Below are 15,603 nucleotides of genomic sequence, written 5' to 3' on the forward strand. Positions count from 1 at the left end.
GAAACTACATACAGAATTTGTAGGTCAGCAGTCTGCTAAGCAATAAAGTTTGGGCAATAGCACAGAGAAGAAGCGGAGTGAACAGCACACACATATAGAGGAAATCACAACAAGAAAATGTGCGGCATACAATGTACTGGACAAAAATAATATAACAACCAAACGATTATTTATTTTACATTTGAACACTGAAAAATGTGCAAGGCATTCAATGTATGGTATACAGTATTATAAGTGCGACAGGGCCCCGACACGGCCGTGTTTCGCTTCCAGCTGCGTCAGGGGGACCGGAATTTTTGTCAAAATCTACAAATTGAAAATTAAATGTATTACTGTACAGGTAGGCGTCCTACACATATCACACCAAATTGTTTTATTATGTAGCTAGAAGGGACCGAAGCAAAGCACAGGTAAATTGTGAAACTCCAAAACAGGTGACAATGCGGATATCCATGACACGTTATCAAACGAGCCTACAAAAGGGCACTATACATTAATAGAGACCTTTTATTTGTCTGCCGTCATGTGGAACCATCCACGCAACTCACATGTGTCTTGCCTTACTCCGCACACAGTCATGCGGTCATCAATATTATAAAAGCTCAATGGAACTCACTGGCTCCACATGCCATTTTTCAGGAAATCCCAAGGTTTACTTTCACCCGAGGACGCAATTTGAAAGATAATCTTGTGACCTCAGAACATAAACCATCCCCTCCTGCCATTGAAGACACTATAAGAGGACATAGTCCCTGCAACCACTGTTCAGTGTGTACACACTCCCTGGGCATCCAAACCTTCATACACCCATCAGCTCTAAAACAATACATTCTTCACGGTATGACCACCTGTGCCTCAAGTGGTGTGGTATATGCGATTCTGTGCCCATGCCCCCTAATCTACATTAGCAAAACCACCCACCCGCTTAGGGCAAGGATCATTAAGCATCGCTCATGCCTGAAGTCTAATCACCTAGAAGCCCCTCTGGTAGACCACTGGCAGGTACAAAATCATTTGATCTCTGATTTACGTTTTTTTGCTTTGGAACAGCTACCCAAACCCTCCCGTGGAGGCAATTGGTCTCTAGCATTAATACGTAAAGAACACTGGCTCCCTTGGGCCTAAATCGTGAAATAGAGTGGTCTGCATTTTTCTAGCTTAGTCACTTCATCGCTCTTGTAAGTTCAGTCATTTCTGGGGGTTGGTCCTCCCGTGTCCCCTTTTAAGTTGTTTTTGATCTCGCTGTATACCAAACCCCCCCCCACCCCCCCTTTTTTTGTTTCCCTTCCCCCCACTCCTTCCCCCCCTCCTACCCCTTCCCCATCCACTCCCCGTCCCACCCCGCCACTATCACCAAGTCCATGAAGTTAGTTAATTAATATCTATTATTACTCTCTATAATCTTCACAATGCCAACAAGATACATGTTATACGGCCCTTCCGGGAATTTTTTAATTTTTTAGTTTATATCAAACCCAGGTTACAGGATTGTCCAGTTCACATGGTTTTACCTTTGATAATCCAACCCCCCTCTTCCCTCCTGTTACTTCCCCTCCCTTCCCCGTCACTCCCCCCGTGTTGGGGCCGTGTTGGGGCCCTGTAAAACTTATAATACTGTATACCATACATTGAATGCCTTGCACATTTTTCAGTGTGCAAATGTAAAATAAATAATTGTTTGGTTGTTATATTATTTTTGTCCAGTACATTGTATGCCGCACATTTTCTTGTTGTGAAGTAATAAAGTTTTACAGTAGTCAGATTAGCAAAGCGTTAAATCAATCTACAGAATTATTTCATGTAGTGAATAAGTTAAGAAACCACAGGCAGTTGATTTATTGAATGTGAATGTGGAGGCACCAGTTAGTTGCTTGAGGAAAAATAAGTGATTTAGTTGTTGTTGCCTGCTAAAGAAATTGTAAATGTTAACATGGATATTGACAACAGTGAACATTTATGGCCCCATTTGCAGTCACTATCGCAGCTGGAAGTAGACTTAAACATTAAAGTTGAAAGCTACTATTTGTCAAATTGAGCCTAGTCCACTTTGGATTATAAAAGAACTTCGTGCTACTTTTTATACAATTCTTAGGGACATTATCAATTTATCCCTAGTGGAAGGGGTTGTCCCTGATGAGTTGAAAAAGGGACCTGTGCATCCTGTACAGAAAAATAATACTCTTACAACAAATGTATTTACTAATTCTAGGCCAATTTAAAATTTATCTGCACACCAAAGTCCTGGAAAAGTATGACCTCCTATAGTTAGTGGAATTTGAAGTTCATAGTATTTTGGATCCTTTTCAATTTGGGTTCCATAAGGGTCAAGGAACAGAGAAGGCTTTTGAGTTTCTTGTTAGATGCACTGCAATGCACTCTAGATAGGGGGAGGGTAGCAGTACTGATTCAGTTAAATATTTAAGCAGCATTTTGATATGATTAATCATGGATTATTTATCCAGTGTCTATGATATTTTGGTATAGGGGACATTGTACTGAAGACATTTTTGATGTTTCTTTGAAACAGACAGCAGCAAGTTCAAGTGGGTAATGTTTCTCTTTGGAAGAACATACACCAGAACCGGGACCAGCTTTTTCTGCACCTGGGGGCAGACAGAGAATTACAGGGAAGAAAGTGATGTCATGCCTCAAGATGGCTGCCTGACTGATGCACTCCTGGCACCTTCATAATCCAGCTCCCTATATCATAGCCATCCCTTTAGCAGATGAAGTGAGAGACACTGTGGTGTGAGAAGGAAATAAATATCAGAACGCAAAAAAATCCCATATTTAAAGCATTTTTCATATGCTTCAGCACAATGTTCCCTCTAAGCTGTGCGCGTGCACACGGCCCGTGAAGGCCGCGCTCATGGTACAAAGTTTAGGGCACAGAGTTTTTAATCCTAGAGTTTTTCCAAAAACTAGGCAAATTATTAGGCATAAAATCATTATAATTGCACAGCAATGATGAAAGACACCCAATGCGTGCTACATAATGTCTGTTACTTAGAACTGACTGCTAGCCTGCTAGGTCATTAATGGGATGAGGTCAGGGAGAGTTCATACTCCCAACCTCCAAAGCCATGGCATAGCTGCAGCAGTTCAGGGTACAGCGACACAGTGTGGATGGGATGCTAGCATTGCTAGGCTACACAATACATACGCGTACTCCGACTGGTCCGGCGCGAGCACATAAACCTGGCGCCGATCCGTTCTCTCAGGCGTACACATACACGCGTCCCCACCCCCGGCTCATCCCTTTCCATCCCCCAGATATTCTCCTCGGCCCGTGACATTCCCCCTCAGCCCCTGCCGATCTCTACCCGCTCCGCGAACAGGACACAAATGGCCGTAGCAGGTCAGACAGAGGGTCCGTCGAGCCTGGCGGCGTCTGATACAGGCCATAAGCACCCAGCGAGCACCCAAAAACTAAGTCTGTCCTGTGCTGCCAATGCTAGCGACGCATACAAGAATCTATGCTCTGCGTCAGCAGCTAGATGACTGAGTGTATATGATGCCATGTGGTAATATAAATCGTTTATAAAGAACATTAGAAAAAGAGATAGTGTCAATTGGTTAAGTTTAAATAAGTTGATAATATTTAAGTAATTACAATTAAGATAATAAGATTTGAATGCATAAAAACCGAAATGAGTAAAGGTGTTAAACACAAGAGAACAGCTACATCAGATATTGGCCACGGTTTCTGAGCTCAGAAAAAATTTGTAGAGCTGGGATCCTAGGTTGAAGAGGCAGAAGGCTGCGTAGACACAAATGACGCAGCACTGAAAGGCAACAGTCAGCGATCACAGAATTGAGAGCTGATACTATAGACTTACAAGATCGCATATAAGACCTAAAAAATAGGTCAAGGAGAGAAAACTTGCGAATTAGAGGAGTCTCAGAAGGAACCGCGTTTCAAGACTGCTGCCAGGTGGCGACAAGTATCTGCATGATGGTCCTGGGCCTAGATGAAGTGGCGGAGGAGATGCCAAAAATTGAATTCGACAGAGCACATACAGCAATGGTCAAAGTTAAAAGCAATTTACCAAGAGGCATAATCATTTGTTTCCACAAGTTTTCAATCAAAGAAACAGTATTAAATCAAGCCAGAAAGATGGACAAGATCCAATGGAAAGGCCATAAAATGAGACCAGGAGACCAGGGTTCAAGTCCTGCTGTCGCTCCTTGTGACCTTGGGCAAGTCACTTTACCCTCCATTGCCTCAGGTACAAAAATTTAGATTGTAAGCCCTCTGGGGATAGAGAAATACCTACAGTACCTGAATGTAAACCGGTGTGATATCTCGATTGAGATCAAATGTCGGTATATAAAAATAATAAATAAATAAACAAACAAACAAAGTAATAAGATGGAGGGTCCGGTCAAATGGCAACAAATCTAGTATGCAGGCAAGACACTGCATCAGTAATCGGGGGGGCTATTCTTCGTCCAGAGAGGTGGTAGCCTGAAGAGAGTTCACCACCACTGTCTTGACTTTCTTATATCTCAAGCCATTCTTGATCCACGCCAGTCAGTCCTTGCCAAAGTTTCCAATAATCTGTTTATGGCTAAAGCCAAAGGTCTTTACTCAGTCCTTATCCTCCTTGACCTATCTGCTGCTTTTGACACTGTTGATCACCACTTATTTAAAATATTTTATTCCGCAGTTTCCAAAATTTTGTTCACTTACTCCTTGATAATCTGTCCTCGCTTGGATTTCAGGACTCTGTCCTGTCTTGGTTCTCTTCTTACTTTTCCCATCGCATTTTTAGTGTTTCCTCTGGTGGTTCCTCCTCTACTGCCATTCCACTATCAATTGGTGTGCCTCAGGTTTCCAACTAATTCCCTTGATGCTCAGACTTCCTCTCATGGCTTTCAATACCATTTTTATGCTGATGAATCCCAGAACTACCTTTCTACACCAGAAATTTCACCAGAAATCCAGTCCCGTTTCTCAGCCTCCTTGTTGCCTGGATGTCCCGCCACCACCTTAAACTCAATATGTCCAAGAAAGAGCTCCTTATCTTTCCCCCAAAGCCATTTTCCCCTCTTCCTCCTTTCTCTGTTTCTGGGGATAATACAATCATCCCGGTCCCATCAGCCAGTAACCTTGGAGTCCTCTTTGACTCCTTTCTCCTTCTCTACACATATCCAAAACTCTGCTAAAATGTGCCCTTTCTTTCTTTATAACATTGCCTCCTTGTACACTCCGCTCATTAGACAAGTCATTCCCATCAGTGTCCTTCTCCTCTACTGCCAATTTCCGACTCCATGCTTTCCACCCTGCTGCATTGTGCTTGGAATAGTCTTCCTGCACTAATGCGTAATGCTCCCTTCTCTTGCCATGTTTAAATCCCTTCTAAAGACCCACCTCTTTGAAACCACTTTTAAATCTTATGCCTGATTGTCTGCTTTTAGTCTTGTTAACTTTCTTTTCTTTTTAATCATTGTCTTGCATTGTCCTGTATATTTATCTTATTAGATTGTAAGCTCCTCTGAGCAGGGGCTGTCTTTTTGTATGTATAGCGCTGGGTATGTCATGCAGCACTATAGAAATGTTTAGTAGTAGTAGCAGCTTATGGAAACATCTTTGCCTATTTTGCAATTAAGAGACCACAGAAGAGCAGATGAGGGTTTGTGGGACATTAAAAGAGAGATTTAAGTAATGATAAAAGTTTTCCACAGTTAACAAAAAAAAAAAAAAGAGCTGTGCTAGTGCATGTTGAGTTTAAGAACATGCCATACTGGGTCAGACCAAGGGTCCATCAAGCCCAGCATCCTGTTTCCAACAGTAGCCAATCCAGGCTATAAGTACCTGGCAAGTACCCAACAACTAAGTCTAATCTTATTTTGCTTAGCTACATATGCTATAATATAATCCCTCATTACAGCTTTACCAGCTTCCTACAATAGCAGTGTCTGGATCGAGTCATTAAAAAAAATACCCATTTGTCTTTTAAATAGGTGTGAAAATACAAATCTTGATAGAGACTAGGACTCATCCTCCAATTAAATGGCCACTGGCCTAAATCTAGATGTATAGACACTGGTGCGAGATCGATATTGATATGATACCCATCTTCGAGTCCTGCACCACAGGGAGCAGACACCTGAAACAAGAGAATAGTTCAATATGGAACATGACTTATGTGGATTGGACTAAAAGGTGTAATCCTGTTCACCATGATCCGAAACTGCCAAGCTCCTGACAAATTCTTCAGTATTCTTCACATTGTCAAAACAGTAGCCTTGCCTTTGTGCAAAATTGCAGCTTTACGGGGCACAGCATTGCATACTGCATGTCTCGTTGCCTCTGTTCTCGTTTAACACTGGATACACTTTGCTGCTGAAATCTTGAAAAAAAGAAAATTGTTACCTTGATAAGAAATTTCTCTCTCTGCCTTGCAGCATCTAGTACCCTCTGCTTGTCAGAAAAATTATTCAGGCATAGAATAATAGCGCCAGGCCTCTCCACACTCACTAGGATCGGAGCAACGGCCATGTGTGCTCTATTTTAAATGTGCCACTTTTTACATCCAATTTTTATAAGGTAAGAATCCAACTTGAAAGAAAATCAACCCAGGTCTCTTCCCTCCATCTTTGCTGGAAGGCCAATGCTTTGCAAAAAGAAAAGAAAGAGAAAAAGATTTTTCAAGGTTTGTTATCATATTGTTCATGATGAAGGGTGTCAAGAGGGAGATTAACATCATTCCTCAAGAAAGAGAATTTGATGGTTGAGTAGGATGTGTGGAAAGGTGGGGATATTGATAAATATTCTCTAGTAGGTTGTGGTTTGAATGATATAGAAGGCTCTGGTATATATGGGATGGTCTGGAATTTGATATCTGTTTAAGGGGCAAGGGGGCTTACACAGCAAAAAACATCTGGGTAGAGACTGTTAACATTCACACAATTCACTATGTCCAATCTTAAAATAGTATCTTTAAGTGTAAAAGGATTAAATACCCCAGTTAAGAGAGAACCTTTGATTATGAGGCACTGTGTCCTAAGGCAGACATTCTTTTCTGCCAAGAAACACATTTGAAAAGAAAGAGATATGGATGACTATAATCTAATAAGCATTTTCCTTAGCAATTTCTTGCTTCAGCCAGCAGGAAGAATAAATACAGTGGAGTGGGATTATTATTAGCAAAGCATTTACTGGCTGACATAAATCAATTATCAGACACTGAAGGAAAATATGTAATAATTAAATTGTTAATGACAAAAATTATATATACTTTGGTCAATTTATAAGCACCTAACTCGGCACAAGGTGTGTTTTTTTGAAGGGATAAATAAATATAGCAGAGTTGCTTACCTGTAACAGGTGTTCTCTGTTGATAGCAGGATGTTAGTCCTCACACATGGGTGACATCATTGGAAGGAGCCCAGCACTGAACTTTGAGCTCAAAGAATCTAGAACTTTCAAACATGCCCCACTGAGCATGTGCAGCTGTAGTCATCACCCTGGCCCCTAGGCAGAGTCCCTCAGTCCATGATATAGCTAATATATGGAGAAACCAAACTCCCACGGGAGGCGGGTGGGTTTTGTGAGGACCACATTCCTGCTGTCCTCAGAAAACACCTGTTATAGGTAAGCAATTCTGCTTTCTCTGAGCACAAGCAGAATGGTAGTCCTCACACATGGGTGAATCCCTAGCTATAGGCTGTCCGAGCAGGACAAAGCAGGAAACCACACAATGCTGAAAGCACTACCGCTCTCCCTTTTGCCTGTGAGGCAGTCTACCCACAAGAGGTCCATGGTGCTCTGTTACAATCCTGGTCCTCGACGCAGTCCTGACATAGATGCGACAGATCAACAGTGCACTGGTCACAGATGTGTCAGGCAACTGTTTACTGGGCATGGCACCGAAGGTGTGGCAGCAAGCTACGTGCCCAAGTTCCTGCTCACCCTCTCTCCCAGGGCGCCTGCACTGCCATCACCACAAGCAGGAAGGGAGGCTACATCATCCAGGGCTCCTGCCCATGGAGGCTAGTTCCTTTGAGTGTGGGGAGGATGAGCTCTCCCCACCACAGGAACAGTGTGGTCCTCGATCTCTTCACTGTCTGACCTCTATCAATGCCAATCGATCAGTGAAACAACATGGAATTCCTGCCCGGGTAGAACTCAGGCGAGTCCCCAGGCTCACCGATCTACACAGATCGCACATGGACTGCATTCAGTCAGTCCTGCCAGCAACGGACAAAAGGTACAAAAACAGATAGAGCAAAGAGAGGACACAGATACTAAACTGCAGGTGCAGTATTTATTTTTTTGAAAAAGGGAAGAAATAGACTCTGCCAGATTGCACCGTGACTAAGGCCAGTCATGTGGCTGGCAGATAGAGGAAAGAAGAAAAAAGGGAAGAGGAATAAAACTACCCCAAGGTAAAGGAAAGAAAACAGCTGCAGCTCTAGAAAAATCACTAAAAAGACTGTGAGGTAGAGAACAAAGCTGAATGCCATGAGACACACTGCTCCCATGACCACACAGCTCTGTGGAGAAAAAAGAGAGACTGAGAGACTCTGCCTAGGGGGCAGGATGATGACTACAGCTGCACATGCTCAGTTGGGCATGTTTGGAAGTTCTAGATTCTTTGAGATCAAAGTTCCATGCAGGGCTCCATCCGATGATGTCACCCATGCGTGAGGAGTAACATCCTGCTTGTCCTCGGAGAAATATATCATTATCAGTGGGGATTTTAATATTTTGAGGTACCTATATTTGGATAATTCTAGCAGAAGGAGTTCTCATACAAAAAAAACATAGACTCTGCTTAAAGTCTCTGATTGCTGAGTGGGGATTGACAGATGTTTGAAGGTTATATCATCCTTCTCAACAGAATTATACTTTTTATTTTAAGTTACATAAAGTATATGCCAGGACTGATTTCTTGGTTGACAAAGCACTGTTACCTAAGGTGTCGGGGGCTGACATTAGGCCAGTAATTTGGTCTGATCATTCAACTATTGGGATAGAACCGGCAGTATCTGGGGGATATACTGGAAAACACTTTTAGAAGCTTAATGAAAGTTTATTGGGAGATCCTGGATTCTGTGAGCAGCTACGAGTGTAGCTGCGGCAGTATCTGCAGGAAAACAACAGTGAATTATTCCAGTCACAAAATGGGATTTTTTTTTAAATGGTAGCAAGGGGGAAAAGTATTGCTAGTGGCATATATGAAAAAAAAAGAGAGGGAAAGATGATTTATAGCAGAAATTAACAAAACTGGAAATCTGACACAAGAGGGCTCCATCAGTCCAGCTATTACAATTAGAGTCCGTAAGGAAAGAATTAAAGGACCTGGATATAGGAGATATTGTTTTTCAAATGTATAAAGGTTAAACAGGACTACTTTGAACATATTGATAAGGATAACAGCTTGTTGGCCAGGATTGAAAGAGAGAATGATGCAAAACCAGCTAATTAAGATAAAGGATGGGGGGAGGAATTATTGTGGATTCTGGGGGAATAAGCAAACACTTGTCTCAGTTTTAAGAGGAATTATATTCTGCTGATCAAAGAATCAAAAGAGAAGACACAGAGACATATCTAAAAGGGTATCGCGTTACCAATACTAAAGGATGGCAAACGGGAGGCGTTAAGTAAAGAAGTAGAGAGGGTGATCAAAAGCGCTCAAACAAGGGAAGTCCCCGGGAGTGGTGGGTACTAATCCAAATGTTATAAACTTGTGAGTCCCGTTATTATTCAGTTTCTAGTTTCTATGTTTAATGCATAATAATGATATACATGCAGACTCTAATCTAACAGGAATTACGATCCTAGCAAAGCTCAGCAGAGATGCGATTTTGTGTAGTGCCTACAGTTTCATGTCCCTCAGCAATACAGACCTAAAGATAATCGCGAAAGTGTTCACCCTCCGACTGGGATCGGTAGCAACATCTATTATACGTGCTGATCAGGCGGGTTTCGTTCCAGGCAGATTAGCTGCAGTTAATGTTTGCAGGATGCTGAACCTAGTGTGGTGGGCTCAGCAGAAGAAAGTCCTTTCTGTATTGTTAACAACTGATGCGGAGAAAGCGTATGATATGGTTCACTGGGAGCTCTTTTTTTTGGTGATAAATAAAATGGAATTGGAACAGAACATTCTAACCTGGTTAGGGAAGTTATATTCAAGGCCTACAGCCTGTATTCAAGTGAATAGTGGGTATTCACCTACTTTTCCAGGCTATAGAGGTACGAGGCAGAGGTGTCCCCTGTTTCCTTTAGTATATTCCCTGTATCTAGAGCCTTTAGCAGAACAGATCAGGAGAATGCCAGGCATTCAAGGTACTCAAGAAGGAAAAGAGGTGTACAAACTATCTCTATTTGCAGACGATGTCCTATTCATAACAGCCTATCCAGAGACATCCTTAGATGCTTTATTTTCAGAAATAGGAAGTTTAGCAGGGTATCTGGCTATAAAATAAATGAAGAAAGATAGTAAACATATCAGTTCCTGAATCTCTTATGGCAGATTCTGTGAAAATTCCCTTTTAAGGCAGTAAAGGATGGAGTGAACTACTTAGGAGTTAGAATTGGAGCACAGCTGAATCATCTATTTCACCTGAACTATATGGGGCTTTTGAAGCAAACTGACTTGGATTTGCAAAGATGGAATACAGAAGTGGAAGACGTCTAGTGAAAACGTCAGGTGACCATCATATAGCGAGATGCAGTGAATACTCACTATGCAGACTGTTTATGGTCTATTGTTTGACCATGTCTATACATTATAATCTTTGGTCACCACAGTGATACTTATTTTGGGGGGTTTTTCACATTTGCAAATTAAAAGTAACTTATCTTGTAAAAGCAACTGCTACTTCAGGATTTTGAACTGGACAAATTTACAGCAGCAATTGCTTTTACAAGATAACTTACTTTTAATTTGCAAATGTGAAAAACGCAAAAAATATATATCACTGTGGTGACCAATGATTATAATGTATTGACATGGTCAAACAATAAATAGAATTATATTGAAACCTTATGGACTATGCAATCTCACTGCTCTTTTTCTGGTTGCAATCGGATCACTGAGTGCAGTTTGGCTCTGTGTTTGCTTCAAACAATAAATAGACCATAAACACTCTGCATACTGATGTTCACAGAGTATCGATATAAGACGGTCACCTGAATTTTTCACTAGAAGTCTTCCAGTTCACTTTGGTGGTTAATTATTGTACTTTCGTTTATGGGATTATTCACCTCTTGGATTTTTCTGTTATAGATGGGAGAGGGGGCATTGGTCATGATTTAGCAGAATTACAATTATAAAAATGAATCTCTTGACAAGACTTAACTACCTCTTTCAAACACTCCTTATAGGAATACCAGAAGCTTCCATTAAGCTTTGACAGTGAAAATTGTTCAGATTCATATGGAAGAGAGAGCCTCCAAGAGCGCCAAGAGGAGTAATTTATCAAATGAAGAGCAGGGGTGGTTTAGGAGTACCATTTATTTATTTATTTAACAGTTTTATATACCGACCTTCATAGTAAATAACCATATCGGATCGGTACCATGCTTTCTATGGTATTTTGTGGCTGCTCAACTTCAAGTGGTTGTGGACTGGCATAAGAAGAGGGAAACTAAGAGAGGGATCCAAATAGAAAAGGATATGATGAGAGGAGCACTGCTTGAGGGGTTACCCTGGTTCTCAAACAAGGCTAGATAGATATTTACCAACAATGATAGCACCCATGCTGGGACTGACACTAGATATTCGGCATAAATAGGGCAAAGTCATAGTAGGGCGATAAGAGATATTTTTCACATTCTTCTATTCATTTCAATAAAGAATTAACACTGGGAATTAAAACTGCTGCATTTGCTAGATGTAAAGGCAGGGGATGTACCAGATTAGTGCCATTTTGGGAGGGCAAGGAGATGAAATCGTTTGAGGCTATTCAAGCAACCTTTTCCCTACCAAATATGGATACGTTTTGCTAATGGTAATTCCATTCCATGAAACAAAAGGAGGGGTAAAAGATTTAATAAAAGAGAAGTTGCTATTTAAGGGATTTTGTGACAATGTTGCTAGAATGACGAGAATGTCCTCTAGGATATATACAGTAACATTCTTAATGCTGAAATAAAGATTAAGCCAAAATACCAACAAGATTGGAAGCGTGACCTAGGCCAAATGTTAGATGATAAGACTTGGGATAGCTGTCTTCTACATACAGGGAAGGGTTTATTTCAGTTCTTCTAATAGAAAACAGCTATAAGGTTTTATACTGGTGGTATATGACACCTGAGTGACTGCACAATCTATTTCCAAAGGTGGAAGATAAGTGGTGCAAAAGGAACGTTCATACATATCTGGTGGGAATGTCCAGTAGTGATAGCCTATTGGGACATAATTCTGAAATTAATGTATGAAATAACTGGGATAAAAGTGGTTTGAGATCCTTTTTGTTAAATTTTTCCGCTCTGCCAGCATGATTCTACCCAGATCCCTTTTCTTTAACAAATTACAATGGCGGAGAGGTGTGAAATTGCTTATAACTGGAGAAAGATAGGGGCACCTAAGAAGAAGCAAGTACTTCAAATATTAGAGAGAATATACTATTTGAGCAAGTTAACTGCAATAAAAAGAAGACACTTAAAAAAATTGAGATGATTTGGAATGCCTATGAACAGTGGAAAAGTACAAACTATACAACAGGATCTGAGCAGAATAGAGGCTAGGGCTTGGAGATTCAAGTAAACAAGCCATCATTGGATGGTTCAGGGAGACATTTAGTTGGATACAGTATCACAAGATCTAGGGGGAGGGAGAAGGGGGGATAGGGGAAATAGCATTCATCTGAAATTTGTGTATTAATACCCAATGGCATAGCAGAGTTGCTTACCTGTAACCAGGGTCGGCGCATCCATTAGGCAAACTTAGGTGGTCACCTATGGCGCCAACCCTTGGGGAGGTGCCGAAGAGCAGACAGGTGGTGCCGACAGCAGAGCCACTCAAGGCAAAGAGGAGTAGAAGTTCGTCGTGCTGCTTGCGCCCTGAGAAGGATACAGCAGGCGGCGCGAACAAGGTAAGAGAAATTGGGCCCAAGACCGGCAGGGGCGGTGCAAGCAGAGGTCGCCTAGGGCACCCACTACCCTTTCACCGGCCCTGCCTGTAACAAGTGTTCTTAGAGGACAGCAGGATGTTAGTCCTCACACATAGGTGACATCATCAGATGGAACCCAAATGCAGAAAACCTATGTCAAAGTTTCTAGAACTTTGACTAGGCACACTGAACAGGCCCAGAGTGCACTATACCATGCATCCATGTGGGGTCCATCTCCAGTCTTGTAATACAGAATTATGATTAAAATAAAAAAATAGGAGAAACCCAACTCTGTGGGGTGGTGGGCAGCTTTCATGAGGTCTAACACCCTGCTGTCCTCGGAGAACACCTGTTACAGGTAAGCAACTCTGCTTTCTCCAAGGACAAGCAGGATGGTAGTCCTCACACATGAGTGAATCCCTAGCTACAGGCTGCTCCCCAACACAAAAGGGGACAAACAAACACCCAATCAGGTGCCCAAGTATATGACAACACTGGTGCTGTTGGTAACAGAGAGGGAAACAGCCTGAACTGAAAGAGTGGGCCCTAAGTGGGAGTTGGGTTCTACACGTCAAACAGGTTCTGAAAGACAGACTGGCCAAACCTACTGTCATGTCGGCCATCCCTATCCAGACAGTAATGAGATGTGAATGTGTGAAGAGAACGCACCGTTGCAGCCTTGCAGATCTCTTCCATGGGAACTGCTCACAAGTGGGCCACTAATGCTGCCATGGCTCTGATAGAATGAGCTTTGACATGATCCCCAAGATGCAGTCCCACTTGGGCATAACAGAAGGAGATGCAATCAGCTAGCCAATTGTTTAGTGTTTGTTTGGCAATTGCAATGCCCATTCTATTCTAGTCAAAAGAAATAAAATGGTGGGTGGGCTGTCTATGGGCTTCTGTCCGCTCCAGACAGAAGGCTAAGGCTCGCTTGCAGTACAAACTGTGCAGTGCTCGTTCATCATGGCGCAAATGGTACCCTACAAAGAATACTGGCATGACGATTGACTGGTTAAGATGGAAATCCATCACCACCTTAGGAGGGAACTTAGGGTGTGTATGCAGTAGAAGAGGACCGGAAGGCTCATCTGCATACTACTCCCAGCATCCCCCAGGAGAGGAGTCCAGAGGTCACTGCAAGTGATACAGGGATTGAATTCCATAGCCCCAGCTTCCAGATGCCCCGCACCCTTTGCAGTAGAAGAGGGCCGGAAGGCTCATCTGCATACTGCTCCCAGCATCCCCTGGAAGAGGAGTGCAGAGGTCACCGCAAGCGATCCAGGGATTGAATTCCACAGCCCCAGCTTCCAAAGGCCCCGCACCCTTTGTAGACCCTTTGTAGTAGAAGAGGACCAGAAGCGTGTGCATCTCAGACCCTTCAATTAACTGAGTGAAGATCAATTTAATGGTGGTTAAAGAGGATTGTAAGTATTTCTTTGGGAAATCTTAGGACTTAGAAAAGTTTGGTGAAAGATGAAATAGAGAAATATATTCTTTAGAGTTTCTATGTGTCTGAGGTAATAAGCAAACCAGAAATAGTTAATTCTAGTGAGTGTCTGTCTTTCCCACCCACTCAACCCTTGATTTTTAGGCATGAGTCACTTTCTCAGTAAAAATCAATCAGGGTCTTATCTAAATCATACTATTGTACCAGCCCTTATTGAAAGTTTAATCATCCCCTTGTAGGACCCTAGCTGATTAATTAGTAAATTCACCTGTAAATTTAAAGTACTCTAATTCCAACTCTCTTAGTATCCTAAACTTAACTAGGAACTCAATAAAACTAAGATGAAGGCAGCAGTCCAGCAGCAAGAGGGAAGCTTTCCAGTCTTTTGCTTTGAGTGTCACATGTATGATTTTTTACCCACCGGTGAGAGATTGTATGTGTGCACTCGGTGCAAAGAGCTCCTGGCTCTCAAGGAACGAGTCCGATCTCTGGAGGCTAGAGTAGCAGACTTGGAGGAGCTGAGGCAAACAGAGAGGTACATTGATGAGACCTTCAGGGACATAGTAGCCAAGTCCAGTCTGGCAGCCCCAGCGCTGCCTTGGATCAGAAAGGTCTCCCAGTAGGAGAACATCACCCTGGTGCAGCAGGAAGTGATCCTGTAGCAAGGACCTGTTCTCCAGGTGATGTATTGTCCTTTCGCACCGAGGACCAGTCTCCCAGGGCTACTGCCCAGAAGGGAAGGGTTAGGCCGGCCATCATAGTTGGTGATTCAATTATTAGAAATGTAGATAGCAGGGTGGCTGGTGGACGTGAGGACCGCCTGGTAACTTGCCTGCCTGGTGCGAAGGTGCCAGACCTCACGCATCACCTCGATAGGATTATAGACAGTGCTGGGGAGGAGCCGGCTGTTGTGGTACATGTGGGCACCAACGACATAAAGGGGCTCTTAGGGAAGATAAGACCATTGCAGAAAGAGTAAATTAATTCTTTGCTTCCGTGTTTACTATTGAGGATTTTGGAGAGATACCAGTTCCGGAGATGGTTTTCAAGGGTGATGAGTCAGACGAACTGAACTAAATCATTGT

General features: G+C 42.4%; 1 protein-coding gene across 2 annotated transcripts in view; it reads right to left on the bottom strand.

The window, feature by feature from the left end:
* Positions 1-15,603, bottom strand: part of CMBL (carboxymethylenebutenolidase homolog) — an 83,708-nt gene that overhangs the window by 16,386 nt on the left and 51,719 nt on the right. The gene's annotated exons all lie outside the window — the stretch shown is intronic.

This window comes from Rhinatrema bivittatum, chromosome 2, assembly GCF_901001135.1.
Source record: "Rhinatrema bivittatum chromosome 2, aRhiBiv1.1, whole genome shotgun sequence".
Taxonomy (NCBI): Eukaryota; Metazoa; Chordata; class Amphibia; order Gymnophiona; family Rhinatrematidae; genus Rhinatrema; species Rhinatrema bivittatum.